This window comes from Elephantulus edwardii, unplaced genomic scaffold (assembly GCF_000299155.1).
Source record: "Elephantulus edwardii isolate Elephantulus edwardi_28Jun2011 unplaced genomic scaffold, EleEdw1.0 scaffold00234, whole genome shotgun sequence".
Taxonomy (NCBI): domain Eukaryota; kingdom Metazoa; phylum Chordata; class Mammalia; order Macroscelidea; family Macroscelididae; genus Elephantulus; species Elephantulus edwardii.
In genome coordinates this window covers 1,567,946-1,578,657 of record NW_006399984.1, presented here as the reverse complement: position 1 = coordinate 1,578,657, position 10,712 = coordinate 1,567,946, and the positions used below count along the sequence as shown (strand labels likewise).

General features: G+C 37.5%; 1 protein-coding gene across 1 annotated transcript in view; it reads left to right on the top strand.

Annotated features, from left to right (window-relative positions):
* OCA2 (oculocutaneous albinism II) overlaps positions 1–10,712 on the top strand; it is a 569,803-nt gene that overhangs the window by 387,113 nt on the left and 171,978 nt on the right. The window lies entirely within an intron of this gene.

Here is a 10,712-nt window from a genome sequence, read left to right as displayed (position 1 = left end):
CATCTTAGTCTCCAAAGAGACACCATTACTCTTCAGCACTTTGGAGAGGTCCCTAACAGCAGACTTTCACATTGCAGTGCGCCTTTTAATTTCCTGGCTGCTGGTGCCAAGACTGTTGACTATGGAGCCAAGCAAACTAAAGCTGTGTACAATCTCAATCTCTTCATTGCATACCTGTTATAAATCCCACTCTGTCACAGTGAATTATATTTTTGATGTATCATTGGATTCTATAGGCTAATATTTTATTTAGAATTTTTTATATATGTTTATGAGATATATTGGCCTATAGTTTTCTATTTTGGTGGTGTCTTCACCTGGCTTTGGGATCAAGGATATGTTTGCTTAATAGAATGAGTCTAGGAGAATTCCATCTTCTTCTATTTTCTGAAATAGTTTCTGTAGAATTGGTGACAGTTCTTCTCTGAATGTTTGATAAAATTCACTTATGAAAACATCTCGTCCAGGGCATTTTTTTGGCTGGAAGTTGTTTTATTACCTTTTCAATATCTTCTTTTGTAATGAATCTGTTAAAGTGTTCAATTTTATTTTATAAAGTGTTCAAATTTATTTTGTGATAGTTAAGGTAGATTGTATTTTTCCCATTTCCTCTAGGTTTTCATAATTGTCTACTGTTAACATTTTTATTTTAGTTGGTTCCATTGTGACATTGTCCATGTCATCTCTTATTTGGATTATTTGTGTCTTTCCCTTCTTTTCTTTTGTTAGCTTTGCTAGTGGTTTGCTTATTTTAATGATGTTTTAAAAGAACCAATTCTTAGTTTTGTTGATGATTTTAATTGTTTTTCTGTTTTCTATTTCATTTATTTCTGCCCTAATTTTTATAATTTTCATTTTTTTAGAATGTGTCAGGTTTTCTTATTATTCTTTTTTCAATTTGTTGTAGATGTTGGGTTAGAGAGTCAATGGTCATTTTTTCCTGTCTTTTAATGTGTTTACTTATTGCTATAAAGTTTTGGGAAGTGGTGTTTTTATTGTTACTTTTTCATGAAACTGTTTAATTTCATTTTTTATTTCTTCTATTACCTACTCATGTTCAAGCAAGATGTTGTTCAGTCTCCAAATGTATCTTTTCCCCCATCTTTTATCCTCTTGTTACTAATATCTAATTTTGTAGCATTGTGATCTAAGACAATATATTGTATTATTTCTGTGCTTTTTAATTTATTGATGCTTGCCTTGTGTCTTAAGTGTGAACTATTCTGGAGAAAGTTCCATGCACATTGGCATAGAAGATATATTGTGATTTTCTTGAGTGTATTAGCCTATAAATGTCTTTGAGATCAAGTTGGTTTATTGTGTGGCTTAATTCTTCAGCATCTTTGTTGATTTTCTTTCTTGAAGTTCTATTTTTTTCTTGAGAGTGGTATATTGAAGTCTCCAACTAGTGTAGTGATGTTGTCTATTTCCTTTTTCAGTTTTGTTAATGTTTGTTTGATATATTTTGGAGCTCTTTCATTCGGTGTATAGATATTTATTATTGTTATGTCCTCTTGTTCTATTGACCCCTTAATCATTATGTAGTGACCTTTCTTGTCCTTTATGATGGTTTTTGCATTGAAACGTATTTTATCAGAAATTAATAGCACCACTCCTGTTTTTTTTCCTGGTTGTCATTTGCTTGGTATATTTTTCCCATCCTTTTATTTTTAGCTTTTCTTTATCTTCATTTTTCAGGTGTGTCTCTTCTGCTACTAGTTTTCTCTTCAGTAGTGCATTTGAACTATTTACATTCAGCATGATTGTTGAGAGGTAAAGTTTCATTGCTATCATTTTTTGAGTTCTTTTTGGTGTTTTTGCCAACAACTTTAGTCCATCCTGCTTTCTGTGGCTTTTCTATAAGAAGAATGCCTTTCAGTGTTTCCTGCAATGCTGGTCTTGTTTTTACAAGCTCCCTTAGATTCCGTTTTTCTGGGAATATCTTGATCTCTCCTTAATATTTGATGCACAGTTTTGCTGGGTATAATTGTTTTTTTTTGTATTGGGTTTTGTGTTTTTTGTGTCATTCCAGTGTCTCCTTGCTTGCATGGTTTCTGCGAAGAAATTGGCACTTAATCTTATTTTCTCTCCCTTATAGGTTATTCTTTGTTTCTTCCTCGCTGCTTCAGAATTCTCTCCTATCTTTGGTTCTGGCAAATTTGACTATGATATATCATGGTGTTTCTCTTTTGGGATCTAGTCTATATGGTGTTTGCTCAGCTTGTTGAATATCTATTCTCTCATTCTTCATTTTGCCTAGAAAATTTTCTTCTAATAATTCTTCCTCAACTTTCCTCCTGCCTTTAGTTGCTTTTTCCTGCTCTGGGATTCTTATTATGTGCAAGTTATTTCTCTTGATGGTGTAGGTTTTCTTCTTTTTGCTTCCTTTTTGTTTCTACTTTTTGTTCTAGCAGATCAGTGGTGACAATTTTATCTTCTATTTCACTGGTTCTGTGTTCCATCTCTTCAACCTTTTTCATATGTCCTTCCATCATGTTGACAGCATCTGAAACATTAGTCCTCATATTTTGGATTGTGATTTCTTGTTTTTCCTGAGACTCTAATGCCTCATTTGTTTTATCTGTATTATTTTGGGTTGTTTTTTTTAAGCTCCTCCTGATTTTTGCTTGCAGTGTCCTGTAATTATTTAAGTTTGTCTTTCACCCATTGATAATATTTAATCATTGCTCTTTTGAATTCTGTGTCAGAAAGTTTTATCAGACTTTCTGGCTTCAGGAAATCCACTGATATTGTGTCACTTTTTTTGGATGACATTTTGCTTTGGGCTTGTGTAGGGGGTGAGGTAGCCTGCTTCCTATGTGCCATTGCTCTGGTAGAGTTTTTCCATGTCTGGGGTGATAGAATGTTCTTGATTTGAAGTCACCACTCTAGAAAAAGATAGGATCCTGCCTGGATTTCTCTGTTCCTTCTGAGTCAAGGGAAAATATGCTTCCATTCGGTATGGGAAAGGCTGGTGGAAGCAGCCTCCTCTGTCTGACAACTGCCACACCTAGGGTAGCCCAAAGTGTTCTGGGCTAAAGTAGTTGGTGGGCTGGACGTGAGGAGATGCAAGATGCAGTGCAGAGACCTGACTGGAAAACCAGGAAGCCTTTGTTTTCCCTTCAAGAATGAGCTCTACTTGTCTCGTTTTCTCCTGATTGAACTTAAAGGGTTTGATGTTCTCCAGCCAAACAGCATTGTTTCCCTTTACAAAGTACCTCACTCAAGTTCTAGCATTGTTCCTCGTGCATGGCCGCTCCCAAGCAAGACCAGATTCTGTGGCATCAGGAATGGAGTTCCCAGTTTAGGGCATCAGTGTCAGGACAAAAATTCTGGACACAAGGCATGAGTGCCAGGTCTGGGGTTCTGATTATGGGATGTGGGTGCCAGACAATAGGTGCCAGGCCAGAGTTCTGGGCATGGGTCTAAGTCACTGGGGTTCTGGGCACAGTGTGTGGGCACCATAGCTAGAATTCTGGGGCCAGAGTTCTGGACATGGAACATGTGTGCTAGGGATTGCATTCCAAGTGTGTGTTGTGGGCACCGGGGCTGGGCCATAGTTCTGGGAATGAGGTGTGGGCACCAGAGCTAGGGTTCCAGTCATGGGGTTTGGGTGCTGTGGCCGGGCTAGTGTTTTGGGGCTGGAGTTCCAGACATGGGTTGTCTGCACAGGGGCCAGAGTTCTAGGCGCAGGTTGGAGGTGATGAGACTAGAGATCTGCACTCACTCTAGGACACTTTTAGGGCAGGTACCTAGTTAGCTGACTGTATTGTGGCTCAGGGTGTAGCTGCAGCGTGGGGTGTCAATATTATGCTGTTTTAATTACTGCAGTAGCTGCTTTGTTTTTCTAAATAACACACCTCTGTAAACTCTGTGAACTTTGATCAATGTCGATAGTTGTGGGAAGGCTTTAGTCCTTTTATTCATAGGGTCATTATGAGTTGTGGCCAACTTGAAGTCAATCAACAACAATAATTTTGCTTTAGTTATCTGAAGTCTCATTCCTTTCCATATAATGCTGGTGATTACATTAACAAAGGAAATAACAAGAACCATATGATCCTAGCAACTGATACATAAAAGGCATTTTTCAAAATTGAATACCTCTTCCTGATTAAGATACTCAGCAAAACAGAAATAGAAGAGAATTTCCTCAACATAGTGAAAAGTATATATGCAAAACCAAAACTAATATCATTCTTATTGGAGAGAAAAGAAACCATTTTATTTATAAACAAAGACCAGAAAGATGTCCACTGTCACTTTTGTATTGGAAATAGTCAATCTTGTATTGGAAATAGTTTTTATACAGGGTAATATGATGAGAAAGAAACAAAAGCATCCAGATTGGAAAAGAGATGATTAAACTCTCGCTATATGCAGATGATATGATAGTGTACACAGGAAACCCCAATGACTCAACAAAAAACAGAGCTAGTATACCAATTTAGTAGAGTGGTAGGATACAAGATCAATATCCAAAAATTAGTGGGATTCCTCTACAGTAATAAAGAAACTCAGAGAAAAATGTTTCCTGTTCATGGATAGGAAGGCTCAATTTTGTGAAAATGACAATTCGACAAAAAATATCTACATGTTGAACGCAATTTTAATACAGAGAACAAATGAATCAAGGAGTTGGAAAGATAAATTGTCTAATTTATTTGAAGAGGAAAGAGATCCTGAATAAGCAACACACTTCTTATGAAAAACAAAGCTTATGTGGGAGACATAACACTCACTCCCTGACCTCAAAATCTACAACACAACGGTAGTAACCAAAACAGCATGGCACTGGTACAATAGACCAATGGAACAGAATTGAGAACCCCACAATGGACGCAGTAATCTCTGGTCAACTGATACACAATAAGGATATAAAATCTCTCAAATGGGGAAATGATAACCTCTTCAATAAATGGTGCTGGCAAAACCGGACCACTTCCTGAAGAGAGCTAAAACAGGATCCAATCCACATCTCACACAATGCACAAAATCAACTCAAGGTGTATCAGAGAACTGGGAGTAAAGCCTCAAACCATAAAGTTCATAAAAGACAAACTGGAACCAAGCTTAAAAGGCCTAGTCTATGATATGAAGAGGCTGACATATACAGTCAGAAATGTACAAAATGGTTTCAATTCTTTCTTCCATCTTGTATATTTTCTTCTGTAATTGTGCAAGTTCCTCCTCATCAATTTATTTCTTCTTGCTCCATGTCCCTTGATTGTTTGATTTTACAATGATTTCCATTGTTTATTCCATCATTTGCACCCTCTTCTGTAGCTATTCAAATAACTTCTCATCAATATATTTCTTCTGGTTCTCTACCTCTAGGATATTTCCTTTATTTGTGGCTCCCATTATTTCTTTGATAATTTGTACTTTATTTTGAAGCTGTTCAAATGTCTCAAATGTCAACATACATCATCTGCCTTCTTGACTCTGGGGTATTCATAAGACCTGAAGTATTATCTGCCTTTTTTTAAAGAAGTCTTAATTTATTTTTACATAATATTTGAAGCTGCCTCCTGCTTTCTCTATATTGTTGTCGTTATGTGCCATCATGTCACCTGTGACTCATAATAAATCTGTACACAACAGCTCTGAAGCCTGTCCCTTACTGAGCCAGTCTCACTGACTCTTACACTCCTACCCACATTACCACAATTACTGTATTAATCCATTTGGTTCAAGTTCTTTCTCTCCTGGCTGTCCCTCCACCCTTCCATGCATGATATCCTTCTGCAAGACTGTCTCTCCTGGCCATATGCCCAAAGTATGTGAGACAGATCTGCAAAATTCTATCCTCCAAGGACAAACTTAGTTTTACATCCTCCAAGACAGACTTGTTTTCTTTGCAGTTCATGGTATTTTTAAGATTATATGAAATTTTCCTTGATTGTGTAAGTTGTCAGAAGTTCTTATTTTTATAATGTTATTGATTAGTTGCCAGGTTAAAATGTTCAATCTATGGGGTGAGTCATTCACTGCACTGTAAGTTCTTTCTGGGAAAATTTGCCTTCCCTAAAGTCCTTCAGGGAGCTTTAGTGGCCTAGTGGCAAGAAGTTGCACCGCGATCCAAAGGCATGTGGTTTGAGGCCAACATCTACTTCACTGAAGAATGATGGGCAATCTCTTCCCATGCAAATAACTGCCTCTGAAAACTCACTGGAAGATTAGCCATGGGTAGGTTCCGACTCGACAATACACAACAACAACAACAAGAACAAAAGTCTTTCAGGTTCTTTTTGTTCAGCATAGCATCCCTCCAAGAATCTCGCCTTAATGTAGTCCCCTGTCCCAAACTCTATTGTCCTTCATCTATGGGGTGGATGTGGTATGAATGAGACTAGGTACCCCACTGGTATAATTTCTGTCTATATGGGTTTCAAGTCAGCTCTCTTTCTTACAGGTCAACGTGCCAGTTGAGAAAGCTGAGAAAGTCTTTCCCCCTTTTGTGGCTCTGTGTCTTAAGCACTCTTGTCCTGTCAGGCCCCTGGGTTGGCCCCACAGCTGCAGAGGCAAAGATCTTCAAATGGAGGGATCTGTCCCAGGGAAGTTTCAGTCCCATCTCCTCACAAGCACTCAAAATTGCTCATTCTGCGATGAAGTGTCCCACCTGATGCACCTTGTTTCCTGAAGCATGTCTTTCTTTGTCTCTGGAGTGACACAAAGTCAGGGCCACCAACTTACTCAGTTTATATTCAGGTTTGTCTAAAGTCAGCCCTTCCTCTTGCCGAAAGCTGAGAAAATCTTTCCCCTGCATATATCTCTGTGTCCCAAACTCTCTTGTCCTTTTTGTCCCCTTGGATGGCCCCACAGCAGTGCAGGTAAGGATCTCCAAGAGGAGGGAACTATACCCAGGGAATCGGCAGCCCTATCTCCTCACAAACACCCCAATGTGCTCACTCTGGGTGGCAGTGTCTGACCTGAGATGCTTTCTTTCCTGAAGCTTAATGTCTTCATTTGTCTCTGGATAGACATGGGATCAGGGCCACCAACTTAAGCAGTATGTGTGTAGGGGGATCTCAAGTCAGCTCTCCCTCTTACAGAGAGCTGGGAAAGTCTTTTCCCTGCTTGTGTCTCTGTGTTTTGTACTCTCTTGTCCTGTTTGGCACCGATCTGCCATACAACTCTGGAGGCAAGGATCCCCAGTTGCAGGGACCAGTCCCGAGGGAAGTTTCTATCCCATTATAAATGCCAAACTGACTTCCAGGGTGGTTGTACCATTGTACAATCCCACATATGGGGTATGAGAGTTCCCATATCTCCGTATCCTCCCTGCCACTTATTGCTTACTGTCATATTAAACTTTGCTTGTGTTACAGGGTTGAGATGGAATTTCCTTGTGATTTGGATTTGCATTTCTCTTATTGACCATAATTTTGAACATGTCTTCCTGTGACCATCTACTGTCTGAATGTCTTCCTCTGTGAAAATTCTTTTCATGTTTTTTGCAGATTTTGTAATTGGGTTATCCATCTTTTTTCTTGTGGAGACCCTGTATCATTCTGTGAACTTTCTTTGTGAGACCCCTGTCTGAGGTCATTGCTAAGTATTTTCCCCTGGTCAGTGGGTTTGTGGGTTTGTTTGTCTTCCTTTAGGAAATGCCATTAATCAATGCTGTACTCTAGTTGTGCATTTCTGACTATTCACTCCCAACAGTGAATAACGGCTCTAGTTTTCTTTGCAACCTTGCCAGATTTGTTGTTTTCTGCTCTGTTAAATTTTGCTATTCTTACTGGAGTGAGATGATAATCTCATAGTTGTTTTGATTTGCATCTCTCTTAGAGCTAGGGATTTTGAATATCTCTTCATATATTTGTTGGCCATCTGAATGTCTTCTTTAAGGAAGTGTCTGTTCATATCCTGTGCCCATTTTTCAATTGGGTTATTTGCCTTCATCTTGTTGTGGTGCTCAAATATTTTATAAATTCTAGATATAAGTCACTTATCTGACATGCCATTACCAAATATTTTTTCCCAATCTGTGGCTTCTCTTTTTACTCTGTTGGAGAAGTTTTTAGATATGCATAGGGCTTTGATTGTTAGAAGGTCCCATTCATCTATTTTATCCTCTCCTTGTTGTAGATTTTTCAGGATGCTTGGGTCACTGTTTATGTTATGGATTAGGACTTCTTGAGTTCTTCCAAGCTTTTCTTTACTGATGTTTATAGTCCTTGGTTTTAGTCCTAGGTCCATGATCTATTTTGAGTTGGTTTTTGTGTATGGAGTGAGGTGTGGATCTTGCTTGAGTTTTCTACAGATAGTTTTCAATTTTTGCCAGTACCATTTATTAAAAAGGGCTATCGTTTCCCCACTTAACTGAATTCATCTCCTTGTCAAGAATCAGTTGACTTTAGGTAGATGGGCTGAATTCTGGGTTCCCAATTCTATTCCATAGATCTATGTGTCTCTCATTATACCAGTACCATGCCTTCACCACCACGGCAGTGTAGTAGGATTTGAAATCAGGGAGTGAGATGCCTCCTACCTTGTTTATCTCTTTTTTTTATTTTTAATTTTTTTTCTTGTTTCTCTTTTTAAGGAGTGCTTTGCTTATTCAGGGTCTCTACATTCCAAAGAAAATTGGTGATTGCCTTTTCCATCTCATTGAAGAATGGAATTGGTATTTGTATTGGGAGTGCATTGAATGTGTAAATTGCCTTTGGTAGTATTGTCATCTTCACAATTTTGAGTCTTCCTATCCACGAGCAAAGGATATTCTTCCATTTCTCCAGATATCTTTTTGTGTCTTGTAGTAATGGTTTGTAATTTTTGTAAATAGATCTTTTGTATTTCTGGTTAAGTTCACTACCAAGTATTTAATCTTTTGAATAGCTATTGTGAAGGGTATTGGTTTTCTTACCTCCAGTTCTGTATTTTCTTTGTCACTGTAGAGAAATTCAATTGAATTTTGTCTGTTCATCTTGTACCCTGCCACTTTGCTGTATTGGTTAATTGTCCGGTAGTTTTCTTGCTGAGTCTTTAGGGTTTTCTAAGTATACTATCATATCATCTCCATAGAGATAATTTTACCTCTTTTTTACCAATCTGGATACTTCTTATTTTTTCTCTTGCCTTATTGCTATCGCTAAGATATCCAATACCATATTGAATAGCAGAGGTGATAGTGAGCATCCTTGCTTAGTTCCTGTTCTCAAGGGGAATGCCTTTAATTTCTCTCCACTGAGAACAATGTTGGCTCTTGGGTTGGCATATATACTTTTTATTATGTTGAAGAAATTCCCTCTAATCCTATTTTGATGAGTGTTTTAATCAAGATAGGGTGTTGGATTTTGTCAAAGGCTGTTTCTGCATCAGTTGATAGGATCATGTGGTTCTTGTTCTTTGCTTTGGGAATCAGCCAAAGCAGTAATCAGAGGACAATTTATAGTAATAAGCAAACACATCAAATGGCAAGAAAAAGTAATTATTTAATCTCTAACCCAACATCTCCAACAAATTGAAAAAGAATAGTGAGAAAATCTGACACCCTCTAAAAAACCTAAAATTATAAAAATTAGGGCAGAAATAAATGAAATAGAAAACAGAAAAACCATTGAAACCATCAACAAAACTGAGAGTTGGTTCTTTGAAAAAGTCAATAAATCAACAAACCACTAGCACAAGTAATAAAGGAAAAGAAAGAAAAGACAAATAATCTGAATAAAGATGAAATAGGCAACATCGCAACAAAAACAAGTAAAATAAAAAGACTAACAATAGAATATTATGACAAACTATACTCAAGCAAATATGAAAACCTAGAGGAAATGGAAAAATACTTAGAAATTCACAATTTACCTAAGCTGATACCAACCGAAATTGATCACCTAAACAGACCCATTAGAAGGGAAGAAATGGAAAAGATAATACAAATTCCAGCCAAAAAAAGTCCTGGCCCAGCTGGCTTTACAAGTGAATTTTATCAAACATTCAGAAAAGAACTCTCACCAATCCTACATAAACTATTTCAGAAAATAGAAAAAGATGGAATCCTCCCAGACTCATTCTATGAAGCAAACATATTCTTGATACCAAAGTCAGGTAAAGACACTACCAAAATAGAAAACTATAGACCAATATCTCTCATGAACATAGATGCAAAAATCCTGAATAAAATCATGGCCGATTCATTACAACCAAGTGGGATTCGTAACAGGTATTCAAGGATGGTTCAACATAAGAAAAATAATCAATGTAATCATCATCAATGTTATCAATCATCACATCAGTTCTTCTTGTTATTCATTGTATTATGCATCCTTCCCTATTCATTGTCGTCTAGATCTCAGATGCATAGCAAATGATTGAAAAGATCAGGCCTGAATCAGATGCACCTTAGTCCACAAATTGACATCATTGCTATGAATAATTTGGAGAAGTTCCTAACTGCAGACTTTTCCAGTGCAATGTATCTTTTTATTTCCTGTCTACTGGTAGCAAATATGTTATTTGTGGATCCAGATAAGATAAAGGTGTTGACAATTTCAATCTCTTCTTCATGCCTCATGATGTTGCCTATCAGTCCAGTGGTAAGAATCTTTCTTTGTTTGGCACTGAGATGCAATCCATACTGATAACTACATTTCTTTCTTTTTTTTTTGTTTTCATTCATTCATCGTTGCACTATTTTCTCTACCCTCCTCCCCAGATTGTTCTTCTTTCCATCCCCCCCCACCTTGAAAGTATGTTTTAATTGTCCA